Source organism: Bufo bufo, chromosome 1 (assembly GCF_905171765.1).
Source record: "Bufo bufo chromosome 1, aBufBuf1.1, whole genome shotgun sequence".
Classification (NCBI taxonomy): domain Eukaryota; kingdom Metazoa; phylum Chordata; class Amphibia; order Anura; family Bufonidae; genus Bufo; species Bufo bufo.
This window is the reverse complement of record NC_053389.1, coordinates 17,094,376-17,106,873: the sequence shown is the minus strand read 5'-3', so window position 1 is coordinate 17,106,873 and position 12,498 is coordinate 17,094,376. Positions and strand designations below refer to the sequence as shown.

The following is a 12,498-nucleotide window of genomic DNA, read 5'->3' as shown; positions in this document are numbered from 1 at the left end:
GTTTTCCTGTAGGATTAGCTGGCCTCCATACTGGCTGGTTGAGGTGTGAATTCATACGCATGTGGCCTCATTGATGTCAGAACCCCTGTGGAGTTCACTACCTCTGCTATCTGACAATCAGATGGTTGGAGTGAGAACTTATTTTGTAGGTACACTGACAAATGTGAATCAGATGAATATCATGGCTGCCATTAATCACCTCAGCTCCCCTACCTTAAACACCCTTAATGACCAGGCCATTTTTTACACTTCTGACCTACATTACTTTCACCGTTTATTGCTCGTGCAACTTACCACCCAAATGAATTTTACCTCCTTTTCTTCTCACTAATAGAGCTTTCATTTGGTGGTATTTCATTGCTGCTGACATTTTTACTTTTTTTGTTATTAATCGAAATTTAACGATTTTTTTGCAAAAAAATGACATTTTTCACTTTCAGTTGTAAAATTTTGCCAAAAAAATGACATCCATATATACATTTTTCTCTAAATTTATTGTTCTACATGTCTTTGATAAAAAAATTGTTTGGGTAAAAAAAAAAATGGTTTGGGTAAAAGTTATAGCGTTTACCAACTATGGTACAAAAATATGAATTTCCGCTTTTTGAAGCAGCTCTGACTTTCTGAGCACCTGTCATGTTTCCTGAGGTTCTACAATGGCCAGACAGTACAAACACCCCACAAATGACCCCATTTCGGAAAGTAGACACCCTAAGGTATTCGCTGATGGGCATAGTGAGTTCATAGAACTTTTTATTTTTTGTCACAAGTTAACGGAAAATGATGATTTTTTTCTTTATTTTTTCTTACAAAGTCTCATATTCCACTAACTTGTGACAAAAAATAGAAACTTCCATGAACTCACTATGCCCATCACGAAATACCTTGGGGTGTCTTCTTTCCAAAATGGGGTCACTTGTTGGGTAGTTATACTGCCCTGGCATTTTAGGGGCCCAAATGTGTGGTAAGTAGTTTGAAATCAAAATCTGTAAAAAATGGCCGGTGAAATCCGAAAGGTGCTCTTTGGAATGTGGGCCCCTTTGCCCACCTAGGCTGCAAAAAAGTGTGACACATCTGGTATTGCCGTACTCAGTAGAAGTTGGGGAATGTGTATTGGGGTGTAATTTTACATATACCCATGCTGGGTGAGAGAAATATCTTGGCAAAAGACAACTTTTCCCATTTTTTTATATAAAGTTGGCATTTGACCAAGATATTTATCTCACCCAGCATGGGTATATGTAAAATGACACCCCAAAACACATTGCCCAACTTCTCCTGAGTACGGCAATACCACATGTGTGACACTTTTTTGCAGCCTAGGTGGGCAAAGGGGCCCACATGCCAAAGAGCACCTTTCGGATTTCACAGGCCATTTTTTACAGATTTTGATTTCAAACTACTTTGCATGCATTAGGGCCCCTAGAATGCCAGGGCAGTATAACTACCCCACAAGTGACCATATTTTGGAAAGAAGACACCCCAAGGTATTTTGTGAGGGGCATGGCGAGTTCCTAGATTTCTTTATTTTTTGTCACAAGTTAGCAGAAAATAATGATTTTTTTTTTTTCTTACAAAGTCTCATATTCCACTAACTTGTGACAAAAAAGAAAAAAATTCTAGGAACTCGCCATGCCCCTCACGGAATACCTTGGGGTGTCTTCTTTCCAAAATGGGGTCACTTGTGGGGCATGGCGAGTTCCTAGAATTTTTTATTTTTTGTCACAAGTTAGTGGAATATGAGACTTTGTAAGAAAAAAAATAAAAATAAATCATCATTTTCCGCTAACTTGTGACAAAAAATAAAAAATTCTAGGAACTCGCCATGCCCCTCACAGAATACCTTGGGGTGTCTGCTTTCCAAAATGGGGTCACTTGTGGGGTAGTTATACTGCCCTGGCATTCTAGGGGCCCTAATGCGTGCGAAGTAGTTTGAAATCAAAATCTGTAAAAAATGGCCGGTGAAATCCGAAAGGTGCTCTTTGGAATGTGGGCCCCTTTGCCCACCTAGGCTGCAAAAAAGTGTGACACATCTGGTATTGCCGTACTCAGGAGAAGTTGGGCAATGTGTTTTGGGGTGTCATTTTACATATACCCATGCTGGGTGAGAGAAATATCTTGGCCAAAGACAACTTTTCCCATTTTTTTATACAAAGTTGGCATTTGACCGAGATATTTCTCTCACCCAGCATGGGTATATGTAAAATTACACCCCAAAACACATTCCCCAACTTCTCCTGAGTACGGCAATACCACATGTGTGACACTTTTTTGCAGCCTAGATGCGCAATTGGTTGGCCGACAGTGTATCCAGCACGTTCACATTATCTCCCAACCAGTCTTCTGCAGAAAGCGCACAGGTGGCGCCTGAAACCCATGCCTATCAGTCTGTCACATCACCCCCGTGCATATCGGGGAACCTGTCTGAGCTTCAAGTCATGCAGCCGTCTTTTATGCTGTTTGAAGACTCTGCTGGCAGGGTTCCCAAGGGCATCCACCTAGCCTTTCCCCAGACATAGAATGCACTGACGCACAACCACTTATGTTTCCTGATGAGGACATGGGAATACCACCTCAGCACGTCTCTGATAATGACAAAACACAGGTGTCAACTGCTGCGTCTTTCTACAGTGTGCAGACCGAAAAGGAGGTCAGGGAGGAAGACTAGGTGGAAGACGATGCAGGGGACGATGAGGTCCTAGACCCCACATGGAATGAAGGTCGTGCCACTGACTTTCAGAGTTCGGAGGAAGAGGCAGTGGTGAGACCGAGCCAACAGTGTAGCAAAAGAGGGAGCAGGGTGCAAAAGCAGAGCAAAACAGTTCGCCTGCTACTGGCCACCGTCACCAGGCACCGAGCACACCAAAGGCAGCTTCAAGGAGTTCCCTAGCATGGCACTTCTTCACACAATGTGCTGACGACAAGACCCGAGTGGTTTGCACGCTGTGCCATCAGAGCCTGAAGCGAGGCATTAACGTTCTGAACCTTAGCACAACCTGCATAACAGGCATCTACATGCGAGACACGGGCTGCAGTGGAGTAAGCACCTTCAAAACCAAGAAAGGGCTCAAGCCCCCCCTGCTACCTCTTCTGCTGCTGCCTCCGCCTCTTCCTCCGCCTCTGGAGGAACGTTGGCACCTGCCTCCCAGCAAACAAAGGATGTGCCACCAACAACACCACCTCTGTCACCAAGCATCTCCACTATGTCACACGGAAGCGTTCAGCTCTCCAGGAGATAACCCTCCTGCCATGTCAATGTTTTTTTCTTTGCTTAATTGCTGGAGCGGGCCTGCTGGCGCCCCTTAAAATTTTGCGCTCAGGGCAAACACCCCCCCCCCCTTCCCCCCGCTATGCCACTGGCTTGTATAGCTGATGCTGCTGCTGCTCCCAAAAAAATATTCAAACCAGACTGATGTTTTTTTCCTTCCATTCAAACCTTCCAGCTTTTCCAGCTTCAGTCAGGTCAAAGAAGTTTTTAAGTTCAGCAGGGGGCTTTGTGACACACAAACAGCTAAAATTGTCCTCCACCCATGGACAAAACATCACTTTTGTCAAAATAAATGAGACATGGATTATCACACTCCTTCTTCTGAGGCCAACAAATAAATAAGTTGCTGATGGTACCCCATCATGCCACTACCCTTGTCTGCCTGCCTACTATCATGTTCTGTACCACATGACTGCTACTACCACTTTCTGCGTTCCCACGCCATGCTCCATGCTGCCATACTACCACAGCTGTTACTCCCTGCTTCTAATTTTCCTATCTCTAGCAATACATAGCAGCCACTACTACTACTTGCAGCCACTGTTATCCTCTCCTTTCTTTATCCACATTGTACTGCTGTTGCTCCAAATTTAAAGGGAGAATTTTTACAGGCTTGTTCAGAACAAATCACCATTTCTTCGGACCATTAAAACTTGTGCATATATACAGTAAATACAGGCAGGCTGTTATGAACAGTGAGTGGGACCTACTGGTCAAACCAAGGGGTGGTCTTCAGAATTAGCAAATATGGTTGACAGCTGACAACATTTAACGCACAAATAGCTCAAGTTGCAGTTAGAACCGCAGTTAGTGTGAACTGAGTCCAATAGCAGACACGATGGTGAGAAGTGGTATTCTAGAGAAAACTAGAGTAAAGGCAGCAGATGATAATGATGATGGTGATCAGAGGAAGAAGGTGAAGTGTGACCAGAGATAAGCCACAGGTCAGAAGCAGTTATCAGGTAGTAGCCCAGTACAGAGATCAGACAGGCTTCCTTGCTTCAAGTCACGGTAACCACGCCCCCTTTCCTGCCCCTTCGCTGTGACTGACAGCGCTTATGCACAAGAGTTCGGCTGCCTTTCCCGAACAGCCGCCTGTCAGTCACAGGGAAGGGGGCGTGGTTACTGTGACTTGAAACAAGGAGGCTGCTGCCTCCTTGACTTCAAGCATGTGTGGAGAAGCGTGCTGGGCAGGGGACAAAACAACGTTTTCAGTACTTTTGCTGCATCTGCCTTCAGGAAGAAAGGCATCATCAGAAACACGCTACTGGCTACACACAGGTACTGCTGGTGGCTTGGGATGGTTTTGGGAGGTGACAGGTTCCCTTTAAACTTGTAAGCCTGCCCAGGGGCTATGCTGGTAGGCAGAAAGCATGCATCCCTGGAAGCGGCGGGTGCATGTCCCTATTGTATACCAGCTTTGAATTGAGCACAGAGAAAGCATTGCTGAAGGAAATATCTGACAGACGCAAGCCTGTCCCATCTTGCGGAGATAGCAGCGGGCAGAAGATGCTGGAGATATGATAGGAGAGACAGCAAGAGGTATAGCAGAAATCCTAGGCCTAACATAGGTATTCCGCCCCTGTTAGTGCATCATTTTCAGATGCTTCTGCAGAACATGCCACTCTTTCTTCTGACACAGCTGTGTGTGTATAAACAGGGACTGCCCCAGTGAGGCATACTTTTTGGAGGCTTGGTCCCAACAAGCCAATGTTTTTTCCCAATAGCACTGTGTGTATTAAACACCATTTGCCCCCATTACAAATTCAAGGGTTTATTTTTAAACACACTGTTTCTTAACACCACCAAACATGCATTGATTTATTTATTTCTCTAACTTATATAGTGCTGACATATTCCGCAGCACTGTACAGATATTAACCTCCTGCTGTCCCAAATGGAGCACACAATCTAAGTTCCCTATCAGTATGTCTTTGAAGTGTGGAAGCAAATACATACTCCATTCAGATGTTGCCCTTGGTCAGGTTCCAACCCAGGACCCCAGCGCTGCAAGGCTAACCACTAAGCCACTGTGTTGCCATGATATACCTATATCTATATATGTGTCACAGGGCGCCAAAGGCGCACTCGGTCTCACATCAGCCACAGACTTGCTGCTTAGCTTCGGGAGCGAGGATCTGTGTTTGGCCTCGTTCCCAGGGCGGCTTTGCTAGCTGGGAGGCTCCCTGCTCCTATTGTCTGCCTTGAGTGCCAAGCTGATCACTCGGTGCTCGGCTTGTCTGTCGGTCATGTGATGCTGGCCACCTCACATGACCCTCAGACCCCACTATAAATACAGGCAGCTTGCTGGCCACAGGTTGCCTGTTAATTGTAGGTTCCTGGCTATTTGTTGGACTACTGAATACTACCTGATCCTGTTCCCTGACAATCCTTTGCCTGCTCCTCGTGTTCTGTGCATCCGTCCTGGTATTGTGACCTCGGCTCCCACCTGACTACTCTCTTAGGACTCCTCTTGTACTTCTCTGCTCTCCTAGTATCCTGACCCCGGCTTCCACCTGACGATTCTTTGCGGACTCCTGTTGTACTTCATTTCTCTCCTGGTATTTGACCTCGGCTTTTCCTGACTATTCTCTGCTCATTCCTTAGTACTGCGTAGCTCTTTAGGTATTGACCCGGTCCGTTCACGTTTCGTTATTTGTCTTGTCTGTCTTCCCAGCACATATCCTAAGTTAGGGACTGCTGTCTAGTTGTCCCCTGTCATTAGGACTTGTGAGGCAAGTAGGCAGGTCCAGGGGTGAGAGTGGAGCGCAGTGGTCACTATCCTCCCCCCTGTTTGTAGTGTACGTGACCGTTACAATATGTCAATATCTCTCTGATATGATTTGCTACTGCTGTCATTGCTCTTCCCCTTTCTCAGCTCTTGAAAGCAATCATTTATAGTATATATATATATATATATATATATATATATATACATATATATAAACAGATAACATATTTGCGTAAAATAAAATATGAGTCCTAGGAGACTAGAAGGTGTTATATACCAATTTTCAGGGCAATTGGAGCAACTTCAATCTTTAGCAAACTGCTTTGTAAGGAAAGCAAGGAATTTTGTATTGTTAACTTTAATGCAGTTATTAATTTAACCCGTAGGATACCAGAGACGTACATGTACGGCGCTGATATTCGTGTCTGAAATCCCAGCGCCGTAGCTGCGGCAGGGGTCCGGCAGTCACTGATATTGCACCCCAAAATATTGACAATAAAACCGTCATCTCATCCCAAAGAATAAAAAAAAACTATGGCGCTCAGACTATGGAGACACTAATACATAATTTTTATTTATTTTTTTGTTTCAAAAATATTTATTTAAGAAATAAAAAAAGTATACATATTAGCTATTGCCGCGTCTGTAACAACCTGCTCTATAAAAATATCACATGACCTAACCCCTAAGATAAAAATCGTAGAAAAATACATAAAAACAGTGTATCACCTTACATCACAAAAAGTGTAATGCCAAGCGATCAAAAAGTCATATGCACCCCAAAATCATACCAATCAAACCATCATCTCATCCTGCACAAAATGAGATGCTACCTAAGACAATCGCCCCCAAAAAAAAAACTATGGCTCTCAGAATATGGAGACACTAAAAAAGCCATTTTTTGTCACCTTACAAAAAGTGTAATGCCAAGCGATCAAAAAGTCATATGCACCCTAAAATAGTGCCAATCAAACCATCATCTCATACTGAAAAAAATGAGCTCCTACAAAAGACAGTTGCCCAAAAAATAAATAATAAACTATGGCTTTTAGAATATGGAGACAATAAAAAATATTATGTAAAACTGAAACAAACAAACAAAAGAAAGTAGTCATATTTGGTATTGTTGCGTCCGTAACAACCTCCTCTATAAAAATACCACAGGATCTAACCTGTCAGATGAACATTGTAAATAACAAAAAATAAAAACTGTGCTAAAACATCTATTTTTTGTTACCTTGCCTCACAAAAAGTGTAATATAGAGCAACCAAAAATCATATGGACCCTAACATAGTAGCAATAAAACTGCCACATTATCCCGTAGTTTCAAAAATGGGGTCTTTTTTTATTAGTTTCTACTCGAGGGGTGCATCAGGGGGGGCTTCAAATGGGATATGGTGTCTAAAAACCAATCCAGCAAAATCTGCCTTCCAAAAATCAAATGGCGTTCCTTTCCTCCTGCGCCCTGCCGTGTGGCCATACATCAGTTTACAACCACATATGGGGTGTTTCTGTAAACTGCTGAATCAGGGCCATAAATATTGAGGATTTTTTTGGCTGTTAACCCTTGCTTTGTTACAGCAAAAAAATGGATTAAAATGGAAAATCTGCCAAAAAGTTAAAAATTTGGAAATTTATCTACATATTCCTTAAATTTTTGTGGAACACCTAAAAGGGTTGCCAAAGTTTGTAAAATCATTTTTGAATACCTTGAGGGGGTATTTTCCAAAATTGGGTCACTTTTGGGGAGTTTCTACTCGAGGGCTGCATCAGGGAGTCTTCAAATGGGACATGGTGTCTAAAAACGAATCCAGCAAAATCTGCCTTCCAAAATCCATATGGCATTCCTTTCCTTCAGCGCCCTGCCGTGTGCCCGTACAGCAGTCTACTACCACATATGGGGTGTTTCTGTAAACTACAGAATCAGGGTAATAAATATAATTTTGTTTGGCTGTTAACTCTTGCTTTGTTAGCGGAATTTTTTTTAATTAAAATGTAAATTCTGCCAAAAAAGTACAATTCGGAAATTTCATCTCCATTTTTTATCTCAATTTTCCTTTAATTCTTGTTTCATAATATAATTATATGGCCTGCATAACGGATCCATCTGGTTTATGTTATGCTGGAGTCCTCTCCTGCATAACGTAAACCGGACGGATCCGTTATGCAGGACATAGACTTATATTATGACGGAATGCCTCTAAAGGCATTCCGTTATGCATTCCGTCATGGAATTGCATTATGGTCCGTGGTAACAGAATCCATAACGCAATTCACATTATACCACAACACGAACCGAAAGCAAATTTTAAAATATGAAATTCACTCATCCCTATCCATAGCTATAATGAGAACAGATCTCACATCACACGTAATATGGATATTTTATACTTACTGTGATATATGATTTCTACCGTCCTGTGTGCGGCCCCATGTTCATTCTCTGCAGAGCACCGATATCTCCCAGCATCACTCTGGGTAATGTTGCTGAGTGTAAGGGTGACAGTCCGGTCACTTATAGTCCGCTGGACCTCCCTGTCTTCTTTATACCAAGTAATGGAAGCCTCCGGGTTACTGTCTACAATGCACTTCATAGTTATAGAATCCCCGTCCTTCAATTCCACAGTGGTGATATCATCAGTATCAGCACCTAAGAGAGGAGGTATGAAATCATAGACGGAAATATCTTCTATCTATCTATCTATCTATCTATCTATCTATCTATCTATCTATCTATCTATCTCATATCTCTCTATCTCATATCTTTCTATCTATCTAACTTTTATTACCCTATAAAAAAAAGTCTAAAGAATATTTTTTAGTCATTGTCTCCTCTTCCTGTTAACTTCTTTATTTAATGGGAAAATCTTGGTGACAACCAGTCTGTCCTCCCTTCTTTATTGCACACTAATTGACTCTTTATAATTAGAAAATCATACTTACAATACGTACCTCATCCATTTGGGTGCAAAGAGGCTGCCGCCGCCATCTTGCTTGAAGTTCCTGCACAAAATCCGGTGCGCAGTGACATATGATGTCACCATTCTGACCTACGTGACATCATCAAGCACCTTGCAAAGTTTCTTCAAGCAAGATGGATGTGGCAGCCTCTTTGAGCTCAAATGGATAAGGTGAGTATGATGGTGATTTTAATTTTTAATTTTTTATCAACCCCTGAAAGGCCTTAATATTGATCTTAGATGTCGCAATCAGTGATAAATGTGTCATCTGAGGGGGTACAATGACGGGTGGCAGCGCAATCGAATTTCCCTGTCACTGCACCTACAGTTGTGGACAAAAGTTTTGAGAATTACATAAATATTGGAAATTGGAAAAGTTGCTGCTTAAGTTTTTATAATAGCAATTTGCAAATACTCCAGAATGTTATGAAGAGTGATCAGATGAATTGCATAGTTCTTCTTTGCCATGAAAATTAACTTAATTCCAAAAAAACCTTTCCACTGCATTTCATTGCTGTCATTAAAGGATCTGCTGAGATCATTTCAGTAATCGTCTTGTTAACTCAGGTGAGAATGTTGACGAGCACAAGGCTGGAGATCATTATGTCAGGCTAATTGGGTTAAAATGGCAGACTTGACATGTTAAAAGGAGGGTGATGCTTGAAATCATTGTTCTTCCATTGTTAACTATGGTGACCTGCAAAGAAACGCGTGCAGCCATCATTGCTTTGCATAAAAATGGCTTCACAGGCAAGGATATTGTGGCTACTAAGGGCTCTTTCACACTTGCGTTGTCCGGAGCCGACGTGTACTCCATTTGCCGGAGCTGCCCGCCGGATCCGGAAAAACGCAAGTGAACTGAAAGCATTTGAAGACGGATCCGTCTTCAAAATGCGTTCAGTGTTACTATGGCACCCAGGATGCTATTAAAGTCCTGGCTGCCATAGTAGTAGTGGGGAGCGGGGGAGCAGTATACTTACAGTCCGTGCGGCTCCCAGGGCGCTCCAGAATGACGTCAGAGCGCCCCATGCGCATGGATGACGTGATCCATGCGACACGTCATCCATGCACGTGGGGCGCCCTGACGTCACTCTGAAGCGCCTGGGGAGCCGCACGGATGGTAAGTATACTGCTCCCCCGCTCCCCACTATACTTTACCATGGCTGCCAGGACTTTAGCGTCCCGGCAGCCATGGTAACCACTCTGAAAAAGCTAAACGTCGGATCCGGCAATGCGCCGAAACGACGTTTAGCTTAAGGCCGGATCCGGATCAATGCCTTTCAATGGGCATTAATTCCGGATCCGGCCTTGCGGCAATTGTTCAGGATTTTTGACCGGAGCAAAAAGCGCAGCATGCTGCGGTATTTTCTCCGGCCAAAAAACGTTCCGGTCCGGAACTGAAGACATCCTGATGCATCCTGAACGGATTTCTCTCCATTCAGAATGCATTAGGATAAAACTGATCAGGATTCTTCCGACATAGAGCCCCGACGACGGAACTCTATGCCGGAAGAAAAGAACGCAAGTGTGAAAGAGCCCTAAGATTGCACCTCAATCAACAATTTATAGGATCATCAAGAACTTCAAGGAAAGAGGTTCAATTCCTGTTAAGAAGGCTTCAGGGCATCCAAGAAAGTCCAGCAAGCGCCAGGATCGTCTCCTAAAGAGGATGCGGGATCGGAGTGCCACCAGTGCAGAGCTTGCTCAGGAATGGCAGCAGGCAGGTGTGAGCGCATCTGCACACACAGTGAGGCAAAGACTTTTGGAAGATGGCCTGGTGTCAAGAAGGGCAGCAAAGAAGCCACTTCTCTCCAAAAAAACATCAGGGACAGATTGATCTTCTGCAGAAAGTATAGTGAATGGACTGCTGAGGACTGGGGCAAAGTCATATTCTCTGATGAAGCCTCTTTCCGATTGTTTGGGGCATCAGGAAAAAGGCTTGTCCGGAGAAGAAAAGGTGAGCGCTACCATCAGTCCTGTGTCATGCCAACAGTAAAGCATCCTAAGACCATTCATGTGTGGGGTTGCTTCTCATCCAAGGGAGTGGGCTCACTCACAATTTTGCCCAAAACACAGCCATGAATAAAGAATGGCACCAAAACACCCTCCAACAGCAACTTCTTCCAATAATCCAACAACAGTTTGGTGAAGAACAATGCATTTTCCAGCACGATGGAGCACAGTGCCATAAGGCAAAAGTGATAACTAAGGGCTCTTTCACACTTGCGTTCTTTTCTTTCGGCATAGAGTTCCGTCGTCGGGCTCTATGCCGGAAGAATCCTGATCAGTTTTATCCTAATGCATTCTGAATGGAGAGAAATCCGTTCAGGATGCATCAGGATGTCTTCAGTTCCGGAACGGAACGTTTTTTGACCGGAGAAAATACCGCAGCATGCTGCGCTTTTTGCTCCGGTCAAAAATCCTGAACACTTGCCGCAAGGCCGGATCCGGAATTAATGCCCATTGAAAGGCATTGATCCGGATCCGGCCTTAAGCTAAACGTCGTTTCGGCGCATTGCCGGATCCGACGTTTAGCTTTTTCTGAATGGTTACCATGGCTGCCAAGACGCTAAAGTTCTGGCAGCCATGGTAAAGTGTAGTGGGGAGCGGGGGAGCAGTATACTTACTGTCCGTGCGGCTCCCCGGGCGCTCCAGAGTGACGTCAGGGCGCCCCACGTGCATGGATGACGTGTCGCATGGATCACGTCATCCATGCGCATGGGGCGCTCTGACGTCATTCTGGAGCGCCCTGGGAGCCGCACGGACTGTAAGTATACTGCTCCCCCGCTCCCCACTACTACTATGGCAACCAGGACTTTAATAGCGTCCTGGCTGCCATAGTAACATTGAACGCATTTTGAAGACGGATCCGTCTTCAAATGCTTTCATTTCACTTGCGTTTTTCCGGATCCGGCGTGTAATTCCGGCAAATGGAGTACACGCCGGATCCGGACAACGCAAGTGTGAAAGAGCCCTAAGTGGCTCGGGGACCAAAACGTTGACATTTTGGGTCCATGGCCTGGAAACTCCCCAGATCTTAATCCCATTGAGAACTTGTGGTCAATCCTCAAGAGGCGGGTGGACAAACAAAAACCCACAATTTCTGACAAACTCCAAGAAGTGATTATGAAAGAATGAGTTGCTATCAGTCAGGAATTGGCCCAGAAGTTGATTGAGAGCATGCCCAGTCGAATTGCAGAGGTCCTGAAAAAGAAGGGCCAACACTGCAAATACTGACTCTTTGCATAAATGTCATGTAATTGTCGATAAAATCCTTTGAAACGTATGAAGTGCGTGTAATTATATTTCACTACATCACAGAAACAACTGAAACAAAGATCTAAAAGCAGTTTAGCAGCAAACTTTGTGAAAACTAATATTTGTGTCATTCTCCAAACTTTTGGCCACGACTGTACTACTTACAAAGAAATGGTCTTCCTGACAAAGTACTTCATTACAAAGCGATTTTTTTCGTAGAATTCTGCGAAGCAGTCAAATAGAATTTTTGAGAACTTCGCTCATCTCTGTTTATAATCTT

General features: G+C 43.8%; 1 protein-coding gene across 1 annotated transcript in view; it reads right to left on the bottom strand.

Moving 5' to 3' along the window:
• LOC120991955 (sialic acid-binding Ig-like lectin 12) overlaps positions 1–12,498 on the bottom strand; it is a 290,291-nt gene that overhangs the window by 224,383 nt on the left and 53,410 nt on the right. The gene's annotated exons all lie outside the window — the stretch shown is intronic.